The following is a 12,840-nucleotide window of genomic DNA, read 5'->3' as shown; positions in this document are numbered from 1 at the left end:
ATGGTGATTGTAGAAGGCAAGATAATGATTCCCTTTGGAGAGGTAATGATCAGGAGGGCTCACAAAAGCAATTCCTGAGACACTGAATAATTGTTCTATTTCTTGATCTAGGTGGTGGTTACAGTGTGATCACTTTGTAAAAATTCATGGAACAGCACACTTAGGATTTGAACACTTTTCTATCTGAATGCTACATTTCTATTTGGAAAGCTTTACTTAAAAACATGATTTTTCAGAACTACGTAGTATTTGGTCACATGGATATTCAGTTTGTTTAATTCATTTCCTCTTGTTCACTGGAGATGTTTGTTATATTTTGCTCCTAAGAAATACATAAATAGTTTTTAAACTATCATGTTCTACTTTTCTAAATTAAATCTTTGACTATTTTCTAAAGATAAGTTCCTAGAAGTAGAAATACTGAGTCAAAGCAGATAAACATTTTAAAGACACTGAAAACATGTTGCCAAACTGATCTCCAGAAAGATCATCTCACTATTGCCACACAAAAGGTCAATCTTATTCAAGGCAGATCTGAATGTTTGTAGCCCTTATCCCATTTGACCTTTATGGTACTTGATACTGTCAGTCACCCCTTCTTTCATAAAGTTCTAAAGTTCTATTCTGCTTTGTCTTTCTGGGCATTGCCCTGCTAAGCCCATCTCCTCTTCTCTTCCCTGTGCCCAACTACACACTTTCTCCAAAGGTTAGTTTCTGGCCCCTTTTCCCTCTCTCTTTTAGAAGAATTTGTACTTTTTCTTCCCCCTCTGTGTTTATGCTTTCCTAGTCTCTTTTTCCAGTTTCATCCTCATATCTTGTTCTGCATTTCCATCAGCTGGTTGTCTACTTTCATGCCCTATCCTTATTTCAAAGGTAACTAAGTATTGAGAGCAGTGGTTAATGAGTTAATGAATACTTGGAAAGATAGAAGGAATGAGTGCTGACATTCAGAAGCAAGCCCTCTAGCTAACATACCCTTCAACTCCTAATGAGTCTCTCCTTTCTCCTCTTCCTTCTTCTTTCTACCTCCTTGCTGACTTCTGAAAATCTCTTCCCTTTCTTTGCTCAAACTCTCATCAGTTGTCACATTTTTCTTCCACTTTAGCTTCTCTCCGTACTGAATTGTGCAAAGTGTCTCAATATTATTTTATTTATTTATTTATTTATTTATTTTTGAGACGGAGTCTTGCTCTGTTGCCCAGGTTCAAGGGCAGTGGCATGATCTCGGCTCACTGCACCCTCCATCCCCCCAGGCTCAAGCAACTCTTTTGCTTCAGCCTCTCGAGTAGCTGGGATTACAGGCACACACCACCATGCCTGGCTAATTTTTGTATTTTTAGTACAGACGCGGTTTCACCATGCTGGCCAGGCTGGTCTCAAACTCCTGATCTCAGGTGATCTGCCCACCTTGGCCTCCCAAAGTGCTGCTGGGAGTACAGGTGTGAGCCACTGCACCTGGCCAATATTCTTCCATTTCGTTTTTGAATGAAATTTTATAACCTGACTTTTTCCATTAGAACCATTCAAATCCAAAATAGGTGAGCTAAATATCTTGTTTTCCAAGAGAAAAGAATTGAATATGATCTTTTTTGAAAAAGTATTCATTGACTGCTTCACGTTGCTTGAAGTGTCACACTATGGCTGCTGGTTGCTGCGTGTTTACTACTTTATGTGCTTGTGGTATATTAACTTTCTTATCCTTTAGAGTATTACTTTGAGGTAGGTTTATAATTTCTCAGATGAGAAACTAAGGCATGAGGTGGGCATCTTGCCTGGGCCCCATGCCTAGTAAGCTGCAGAAGAGCTGGGATTCAAACCCAGTCTGACTCCTACATCAGAGCTCTTGATCTCTCAGTTGGGAACTTTGTATATGCTGTTAACTTGAGTAGCGATCATACCTCTACTTACCACTCTCTAGAGGAAAGGAACAGACAGTACACCACTCAGAAATAGATCTTTATAATGTCTCTCTCCTGGCCCTTTCCTCCTCCATAACCTCCTTTAATCATCATAAGGGGGATCAATGAAGTTAATGGTCCTACTATCTACTCTGGGCATGGACAGGCTCATCAGAATAGAGTTCCCACTGCGTGCCTCTGAAAGAACTGCTCAGAGTAGAAAGTGGAGCGTAACGCATGGTTAGAAACCTTCAAAGCAGACAGATACCCAATACAGTGCCCTGCATATGGTCTCTCTCTTTCAGTCCTCATTATCTTCACCTGTAAAACCACTGAGAAAAGAGAAAAAGAGAAACATGGCCAAACTCTCCTTTTTATTCATGAACTGTCTGAAATAAGTGTAGATCAGGAAGTGATTGCCGGAAATCACGTTGTTAATATATGAGCCAGGTCCATTCGATCTACCATTGGCAATTTGACCACTCCAGATTCTCGTCTTATGTATGCCCAGCTGGGATTTTAGGGCTGCATTAGCGTGACTCTTCAGAGCACTGCAAGACATTTACTGAAACTCTTCCTCTCCTTGTTTGTTTTGTTATAAAGAAAACATTATCAATTTTGTTTGCCTCCATTCTACTGGATAGTAGAGCAATCACACTAATTTACTTTCACCTGATCTGTCCCTTAAAATACAGAATCTCAATATAATATAGAATCTCTCATCTTACTTTAAATACACGCATGCATGCATACACACACATGTACGCACACACGTACGCGCACACACACACGTGCACGCATGCACGCACCCACACACGCACACCCTTCCATGACATCTCCTTTCTTACAGTACACTCAAGGAATCCTTGCTGTCAAGTTACAGAGCAGCAGGGTGCTGAGAGACACGCAAGTTCCTTTGTGGCTGAGAACCAGAGTATTAAGGACTGTTGGTCTTAACAACCCACATGAGGAAGGGTGGCAAAGCATCACTGCTTTTGCGGAGGATGGTATCGTGTGCTTCTCAGACACAGCATTTGACATTTACAAAGCTCTTACTGAGTCTTCGAGATCCGGATCAATCATTATTCTGTGTGAAGTCTTTCATGATCTGCAAGAGGAGTGAATCACACTCTTTCCTTTCCTGGTATATACTTCTGAATTCAAGTGCAAAAATTCTCTTAATAGGAGCAGAATTCCTGAAGGCGTAGGTGTCCACTGGCTCCCAAGCCACAGAGACTGTGGTGGGACTCCTTGATGTGAAACCAAGAGGAGAATTCGAGACATTTGAGACTCTGAAGCGGAAGTATAGTAAAGGAAGACTTTGGGGATCCTTGTGGATGAAACTGGAGAAGTGAGAAGAGAGGTTAAGTCAATCATCCCTGGATCGCCACTGGTCACAGAGGACCAGCTAACGTCCCGATCACAGCTCTGCTATTGCACTTAAACTATTGTAAGTATTAGCTTATATTTCTGTTTTTCCTACTAACAAATGATAGCCCTAAAGGATGGGACTTTGCTTTGTTCACACTTTTACCCTATCACCCTATAGAGAGCTGAAATAGAGCAGACCCATAATGAATCTTTGTGAAATTGACACATGTTGGTGATAGAAAGTGTTACTTTTCCTACACACACAAAAAAGTAGCCATCTTAAGCTATCCACTAACAATGGCAACACCCTTTCCAATCAAGGCTTCTCTTTTAACCCACACTGAGAATTAGCAACAATGTACAAAGTTCCCTGCTTAGTGCTGTAACTGCACATCCCTAACAGGTCCTTGGGAAATTTACTGTGACTGGCAAACTGCTATCACTGTGAGGACTCTCAAGAATATAATCCCTGAAGAAAAAATGATGACTATATATTAAGTCCAGCTTACATTTTCTTAAAAGTCTCACAGACCTAACACTTCGGAGTTAGCGGAACATTTCTTTAAGATGCCCTATCAGACCAAAGCAAAGCTGAAAACAGCACCATTCATTCATCTAGACCATGGAGTTTAGCTAGAGCTAGTCCTCTCAGGCAGCTAGGGTCTGTTTCATTCTACAGCTATTGTTCATAAAACCTCCTTATAGGAAAGGCAAAGGGACACGGGGCTAGACTATTTAAACATAATTCTCTTAAGAGTGTTGTTTCATAACCAAAGACTGTAATTGCTTTCCTCTGAGACCCCTGTTCCTGCAGAAAAGCTTTATTTCTTGCTTTTAAAATTTCCAGCTAAAAGGCAGTTTCTGGACTCAAGGGGGAAACTACAAAGAGATGCACAGAGAAAACAGAACCTGGGCAGTGTTAACGCTGCAAGACTAGAGGGCATACATTTGAGAGCATCACACAGCCAGGGGAAAAGTCCTCAGTCTATGCGCTGGTCCATTCATTCAGGTATAGGGTAGTGGAATCCATACTGGTCCTTCCTTCCCAAGGACAAGACAGGACATGGTTCAATCCTGAATGGATTTATGCTTCTCTTGGAGCAAAAATGGCATTTAATAGAGAGATGGGGGAGTAGTCAAAATTATGAGAGGGGAAAAGATGTCAGAAGCCAGGAAGAACCTAGGCAAGCACTTAAGGTTGGTGAAACCACAGCATTCCCTTTGTCCCTACAGTGTTCTTTGAGACACCTCCCCACCCATCCCCCATTTACCCTCACCAATCACAGTGTGCTCTTAGGAGAGACAGATCTCCCAGCCACCTTCCTTTCAGAGCAAACAAGCCAAATCCATTCCTCCCCAGGGGCCAGCTGCATTTGAAACCTTCAATTTTATTGAGAATGACAACTGACCTCTTCACAAAAGCCTGTAAAGTGTCAGGGAGAAGGTGAGAGAGATACTGAGATGCCACTTCCCCAGCCCAGGTAGGCAATGGCTCATTCTGCTGGAGCTAATGCAAGATTGCCTTCACAGGAAAAACTCATCCTTTCTCACACATATCCTGATATGCCCTTTAGGACAAGCTCTTTCACTGTACCTTAAAAACTGCATTATCAGGTTCCAGCTATTTAAAACAATATATACGAGGCAAACATTCTTTGACTCATCTGTGAATATACTGTCATGAGTTATTCACCAAACTGTATGAGAAAAACATTTCATTGATTGATTGCTATGATAAGCATTTACTGAAGGGATTAACTATGTGTCAGGTACGGGGCTAGATGATGGAAATGAATACTTGCCATCACCTGGCAAATGCTCAGATTTTAGTGTTACGTCACTTTGGAGTAGACTACAATAAATTTAATATGGGTTCAGTACTCTGAATTACCTGGTTTATTCTTAAACTGTCGTCTTGCTTTATTTATTCATTCAAGCATTTAATAAGTTTCTGCCATGTGCTGGCACCTAGAAATGGATTGAATAGCCCGGACAAACTCCAAAATTTACCAAAAGTTCACTTTGCTTAAATCTGACTCAACCACTTATTAGCTGTCATTTAAGTCTCCTAACCCTCAGTGTTCCCACCTTTCAATCAGGTATAATAAAAGCATCAATTTCATAAGGCTGTGTGACGTATTTAATGAGAAAAATCCAAGCAGAATGCTTAGCACATAATAAGTGCTCAGTAAACATGAGCTATTTAGCTGGAGATAAGGAGCAATGTCTGTAGTCACTTGGAAGAACAACCCTGGCAGTCAATGTGTAATATCAGGTCTGGAGAGATGTATTTCAGGAGCAGATGAAGCCATTAGAGGTCCCTCTACCTAGAGAAACAAAAGCTGAGTTACGTAGATGTTGTGAACTCTTTCTTATCGGGTCTAACGGTTCTCCAGGGAAAGTAAGCAATAGCAGCCATGCCATTGTACCTGAGAATGATCACTACCATCTCTGCTATCACAACCACTGTCACCAGCATCACCAACACCACGATTACTGCTTTTACTGTCTGCAACCAATACCCTCATTCCTGCTACCACCAGCAACCATCAGTACAAATGCAGCCACTGTCACCATCCCCAGCACTACCACTGGCATCCCCACTACTGTGACCACTTCCACGTCTACTATCTGTAAGCACTGGCATCATCACTGCTGCCGCCACCACCTACACCAGCTCCACATTACACTAATTACCACTACGATGACAACATGACAGTTATTACCGCCATGCATCTCGGTGTTTCTCAAACAGCGGCCCGTCTCCATCTGACTCAGGATTTTCTGGGGCCCTTATTAAAATGATAGCCTCCTGTGCCTCACCCCAAACTTATTGAATCCAAAATGTGTGGATGTCTTCTAGAAGTCTGCATTTAAGCAAGTTCTCAGGTGATTTGTAGGGAGCTAAAACAGGAAATCATAGATCTGAGGGCATATGTTTCTAATGAAACCAAGTGCCTCGTCCACAAACTGGGATTCATTAAGTTTCTATGGAAGCCTCTACTGGCATTTACGGGACTAGAATGTCAAAGAGCATGCCCATCAATACAGAAAACTAGAGTAAGACTAAAAGCATTAATAGAGTCAAAATTGTGTTGAGACCTGGTGCTTATGCATTCCAGGAAGCTGAAGCTGAGCTTCATCTCCTTGTGATCTCTCACTCATAAAATGAGGACATGCCCCAAGTCACATGTGGATAGCTGGCATTTTTCTCAGTCCACTTAGCCACCCTATAATACCCTACCATCACTGTGCACCACTGTAAATTCAGCACCTTGTCCAAAGCCTGGCACACGGTCCTTGTTCAACAAAAGCTTGTTGAACTGGAGTGTGTGGGAGGCTCTGTTTTGCCCACATGCAAAGCCTGCTCTGTGTAATAATTCAATTGTCAAATCCATGAGGCTTTTTCATTGAGTGCTGCTACCCTTGTCGCTTACAAAACTGTAACCTCACAGCCAGCCTAACAGTCAGGTGCAAATTCAGTCTTCCTTTTCTTTTGCTGAAGACTTTGTGGTCTGTGACTGTGGTTTTATTTCAGGTGACTTACAGACAACAACTAGGTCTTACATAAAGCCTAGACTTTTTAGAGGACGTAATTGCCTCAGTTAATGGATAATTAAGAAGTTTGAGATCGAATTATATGTTTTACACCAGGCTTCCCTAGTAAGCTGTTTCCCTAAGAGGAAAAGAAAACCATTGTGCTAAGCAATTGTACCTTAACGCATCTTATAGCTCAAGGATTCAGTTTTTAATCAGTGCTAAATTTATCAGATCGCGCCTGGATTAGCAATAAAACAGCTGCCAAGCAAACTGTGAAGGAACAGAATGCACCAATGTTCAGCTGAAATCAGCAAGGAAATTCTTCCTCATCAAAACCAGCCGTCGCCGTTAAAACAAGCATACCTTGAGTGATTGCTGCTGACGAATGGAACGCCTGACATGCACAGCTTCTGCAAAACACCCTGAGCACGTGTCCATGAGCAATCTTTCTCCCATAACAAAAAATTTCTCTTCTCTAGACAAAGATGCCAAATACGGGGAATCCATTTTTTAACGTATCTTAAGTTATACTAATGATTAATGTGACTATGGCCTGTCGGTTTGACCCACTGAAAGCCTTGTTTTCAAGATTGTGTTCCCTTTACTGTTTATCTCATTTGTTTAGTATTATTGAAGAAGTTTTGATTTAAGTATCTTCCTTTATTTGACCCAAGCTTGTTTTACTTTTCAAAGTTAGCTAAAATGTCATACTCCTCACCTTCTTAATGAGGCCTCTGATGACTTTATGTATTTAAACGTACCCAATATACTCTAGTATCCTTTTCAATTTTATTATTTTTCAGAGAACTTATTTAACATATTATTTCTTTCTCTTTTTTGGAGGTGGAGTCTCACTCTGTCTCCCAGGCTGGAATGCAGTGGTGCAATCTCAGCTCACTGCAAGCTCCGCCTCATGGATTCAAGCAACCCTCCTGCCTCAGCTCCTGAGTAGCTGGAATTACAGGTACGCACCACCACACCCAGTTAATTTTGCATTTTTAGGAGAGCTGGGGTTTCACCATGTTAGCGAGGCTGGTCTCGAACTCCCTACCTCAGGTGATCCGCCCACCTTGGCCTCCCAAAGTGATGGGATTACAGGCATGAGCCACTGCTCCTGGCTTAACATACTATGTCTTACTTGCTTGGTTTATTTTCTGTACCCTACCCACTCACTTTCCCAAACTAAACTGTCAGCTCCACAAAGGCAGAAATTCTTGTTTTCTCTACACAGAGCATGTTCAACCTATAGACAGTACCCAGTAAATATCTGTTGAATGCATGGATAAATGATGGTTAAGAATGTTGGCTTCAGAGTCAAACTATCTAGCATTAAATTCAGTCTCTACTACCTAAGGCAGATATTTAAACTTTTTAAGCCTTAGTATCCTCTTCTTCAGAAGGGGAATGATAATGCTGATACTAATACTGAAACTAATAAAATAATAAACCTTATGATGGTATGAGTGTCAGAATGATGATGTATATGAAAAGTTAACAGCATTCTGTTATGCAGAGAATTCCCTTGGTAGAGGTGGCTGCTACTAATTGTTCTTTTGCTCCATTGAATATCCCAAAAGCTCTCAGGACCCATGAGAGTGTTTCTGAGGTCACAGAGGTTGGGGATCCAGGCTGCCCTCACAAACCTCTTCGACCAGAAGAACATCTCTGCTTTGTTAAAATGTTAATTTCATTATTTATTTGTTTGACAAAAAGTGTGTTATACCTTTTTTTTAATTGCTATTGTTATTCTTTGAGTTCTGGGGTACATGTGCAGAACACGCAGGTTTGTTACATAGGTATACACGTGCCATGGTGGTTTGCTGCATCCATCACCCATCATCTACATTAGGTATTTCTCCTAATGCTATTCCTCCCCCTAGCTCCCCACCCCCTGCTATCCCTTTCCTAGCCCCCCATCCACCGACAGGCCCCAGTGTGTGATGTTCCTCTCCCTGTGTCCATGTGTTCTCATTGTCAGGCACACGTATGCTTATTGCAGCACTGTTTACAAAGGCAAAGACCTGGAACCAACCCAAATGCCCATCAATGATAGACTGGACAAAGAAAATGTGGCACATATACACCATGGAATACTATGCAGCCATAAAAAAGAATGAGTTCATGTCCTTTGCAGGGACATGGATAAAGTGGGAAACCATTATTCTCAGCAAAGTGGGCTATACTTTTAAAAAGTTTGAGATCCACTGTGATCAGCAATTAGAAGAGAAAATGTTCTTTAGGCAAATATTTATCTTCCACTAATCTAGGACTTACCTCCTGTGCTTTACATTATGTTTCTGCATACTCATAGGTATCATTGTCTGTTATAGCCTGGAGAACAGGAAAAAAACTTGAGTTGACTGCATGGAGAAAGAAGAGAAAAGCAAGGGAATCGAGTTACGTGACTTACCAACCAGCTACAATTCCTGGAACATAGCAGGTGCCCAGGAAACATCAGTTCTGCCTTTTTCTTCGTGGATGCAGAAGATAGACAACAAACCCGCATCCAAAAGAGCAACGAACTTCCTCCAAGTCCCAATGCTGATGATGTGAGGACTGCCGTCATTTGGAACACGTGTATCAAAGCTCCTATGCAGACTGGGAGCTTTAAAAAAACTAGTGACACCTTGAAAAGATCTCAGGGACTTCAGCGTGGTCATTAGTTCCTTTTCATTTTTCAGCATCCACTACCAGAGAAGTGGCTGCTTGTTCCCAGCCTTAGCACCAGCGTTGGCTCAGCCACTGGCCCAGGAAGAGCCCGCCTGTTAGCATTCTTGAGCAGTGTCAGGCAGTTTATTCACCTAAAAGACAACACCTGGGATTCTCTCCTAAATAAGTGCTACATCAAAAAAAAAAAAAAAAATCACAAGTATAAACACGCTTGCTGTAAAAAGCCTCTCTCTTGGAATCGCCAGCCACAGCCATCTGTGTATAAATTTTCTAATGGTATGAGGGGCAAAGGAATGATGCAAAGTTAACAACATTCTGTTGCTCAGAGGATTCCCTGGGTAGAGGTGGGAATGTGTGACTCTGCTCAGCTACCCTGGAAAGGATGTCCATCTGCAGGCTTCTGGAGCAGAACTCTCTCCCTGCTTGCCTGCCATATTTTGAGATTCTAGTGAAAGACCTCCCTTGGCCAACAAAAGATGGGGAGGGAGGGACTGGCACGGGGTAGCACACGAAGACAGGAAGCAAGGCTTACACCGACTTGGAGAAACCTGACCTGGGCTTTGGGAAATGGGTCCTGTAACTGACAAAAAATGGAATTCAGGAAATACCCAGGACTTTTTCCCATCATGGGGCCTAACTCAGATTGGCTTGACAAGAGGGAGGCACTGAAAAGAAGTCTATAAATGAGAGTACCAAGGAGAGGAAAGAGATGAGAGAGAAGGTCATATGGAGAGAACCCACCAGGTACCTCTAGGAAAGGTATGCTCAGAAGCGACAAGGCAGAACCTGAGTCCTGACACTCAAATCATGGCTTTATCTTCACTGAGGCAAACCTGTATCGCTGAGCCCCCAATCTAGCTTGATTCTGTGACTTCACCCTCAGCACTCACACTGAACACTGCTCAGCCCTTCTGTGTCCACTGCCCTCCCGCAATCAACACCAACATGATCTTCACACTTAGTCCCGAAGCATCTGGAAATAGTGCTTGCCTGGGCTGGGCTTGCTGGCAAAGCTCCAGGTCCTGAGCACTGCTGGCAGCCTGCCTGCCTGTCCCTGGCCTTCATCCTCCCTCCCTCCCCCTGCCCACCTCAACATGAATTTATTCAGGTCAGTGGCTCACACATTGCATTAGTGCTCCAGCCACTGTTGTACTCAAGATACAAGCCATGAATATGCCTCTGCCCTGGTGTTCCAGAAATTTTAGCCTAATGCAAAGATTTTTAAAGCCATCCCAATTCACAATAAGAAATAATTTTACATTATGACTCCATGCACACATACAATATATTTTATGTATTTATGTACATGTATAAAAATAAAACAATTATGATTTCACAAAGCAATCAAGGAGCCATAAAAGGAATTCCGATCTCTTCTATTCTATTTTACTCATTTTTTTATTGCTAAGAAGAACCCTCTGAGTTGATTTTATTATTTGCAGTCTAATAAACCCTGGGCTAGTGGAGGAGACAGAAAAGAAAACAGGTTGCTAGAATGTAATTTGGAGTTGTTGAAAGGTCACAGCCACCGTACCACCAGAGCACAAAGGAAAAACCACCTGACCTGGTGGAAGGTAGGTGACAGGAATGGGCTTACAGTTGTCTCACTGTAGAACCTGTACGCTCCATGGAGCACCACTGTGCTCCATGACCTCCCAGGGCCCCAGGAAAGTAACAGCAGGTGTGGATTCTACACTGCTAAGGGAGGACAGGTATTGGAGCATTAAAGAGGATGGGAGGAGCAGTAAGAAGTGTCCCAGACTGAGGGGCCAGCATGTGGGACACCAGGAGGCCAGAAAGTGGATCCTTGCTGGGAAGCAGACAGGTGGTGATATGGTTTGGCTGTGTCCCCAGCCAAATCTGATCTCGAATTGTGGCTTCCATAATTCCCACGTGTTGAGGGAGGGACCTAGTGGGAGATAATTGAATCAAGGCTGTGGTTTCCCCAGTATTGTTCTCATGGTAGTGAATAAGTCTCAGGAGACCTGATGGTTTCATAAGGGGTTTTCCTTTGTGCTTGGCTCTCATTCTCTCATCTGCCATCATGTAAGATGTGCCTTTCGCCTTCTGCCATGACTGTGAGGTCTCCTCGGCCATGTGGAACTGTAAGTCCATTAAAACTCTTTTTCTTCATAAATTACCCAGTCTCAAGCTGGGCAAGGTGGCTCACGCCTGTAATTCCAGCATTTTAGGAGGCCAAGGCAGGAGGATCACCTGAGGTCAGGAGTTCAAGAGCAGCCTGACTAACATTGTGAAACCCCGTCTCTACTAAAAATACAAAAATTAGCTGGCCGTGGTGGCATGCACCTGTAATCCCAGATACTCAGAAGGCTGAGGCAGGAGAATCTTTTGAATCTGGGAGGCAGAGGTTGCAGTGAGCCAAGATTGTGCCACCGCACTCTAGCCAGGGTGACAGAGCAAGACTTGCCTTGAATTATATATATATATATATGTTATTATATATTATATACATTGTATTGTTATATATATTATATATATATTTTAAAGCTATAATATAAAATATAACAAAATTGCAGAAATAAACAAATTGACCAATGAAATAGATTAAAGGTCAGAAACAGTACCATGATCACTTGAACTTGGTAGGCAGAGGTGTCAGTGAGCTGAGATTGTACCACTGAACTTCAGCCCGGGCAACAGAGTGAGACTCCATCTAAAAAAAAAAATATGAAGATGCAATGAAGATTTGTCAAATTTTTCTTCTCCAGTCTTCAGCCTCTACTCCACTTCTGGGCTTCTGGAATTGAATGGGTCTCAGACTAGATGTCCCCTTGCAGTCCACCTGAGGTAGCAGAAGGCAGATGGAAACTGCAGGTGCCGAGGCTGCCTGGCTGGATACGCACCTGGAGGCTTCACCCAGCAGCGATGTCAGTATCTACACGTGTCCCTTTCCCTCTGTGCTGTTTTATATGGTAATCGCCAGATCCTTGTGGCCTTTTAGATTTAAGTTTCAGTTATCATAAATTAAATCTTTTCAAAATTCAATTCTTCAGTCATACTAGCCACATCTCAAGAGCTCAGTAGCCACATCTGGCTGGTGGTTGCCATAGGGGATGTTCTGTTCTCCTGGAACATTCTATCAGACAGTCCTGCTTTGGACAGCCTCGCGTAGTCAGATGTGAAACCACACATCCCGTCTCTCTTGTATATTTAGAGACAGGTCTGTAAGTAGGGAACCACCCTCAGAGCACAGTCTGGCCTCTGCTTTACTCCAGATCGTTTCTAGTGATTTTGGGAAATCTTTTGTTTGAATCCAGGGCAGAGAGAGGGCTCTACCAAGGCTTGCTCATTCATTCTCTCTCTCTCTCTCTCTCTCTCTCTCTCTCTCTCTCTCTGTGTG

The 12,840-nt window shown here is 42.6% G+C and overlaps 1 long non-coding RNA gene across 1 annotated transcript; it reads right to left on the bottom strand.

Moving 5' to 3' along the window:
- Positions 1 to 5,189: 5,189 nt before the first annotated feature.
- Positions 5,190 to 12,532, bottom strand: LOC118149466 (uncharacterized). Its single transcript, XR_004736908.3, has 4 exons — positions 12,344 to 12,532; positions 12,065 to 12,153; positions 9,084 to 9,140; positions 5,190 to 5,596 (listed from the first exon to the last, which is right to left on the bottom strand). It is a non-coding gene; the product is annotated as an uncharacterized LOC118149466 (long non-coding RNA).
- Positions 12,533 to 12,840: the final 308 nt, after the last annotated feature.

This window comes from Callithrix jacchus, chromosome 19 (assembly GCF_049354715.1).
Source record: "Callithrix jacchus isolate 240 chromosome 19, calJac240_pri, whole genome shotgun sequence".
Classification (NCBI taxonomy): domain Eukaryota; kingdom Metazoa; phylum Chordata; class Mammalia; order Primates; family Cebidae; genus Callithrix; species Callithrix jacchus.
The sequence above is the reverse complement of the archived record's forward strand: the minus strand, read 5'-3'. Positions and strand labels throughout refer to the sequence as shown.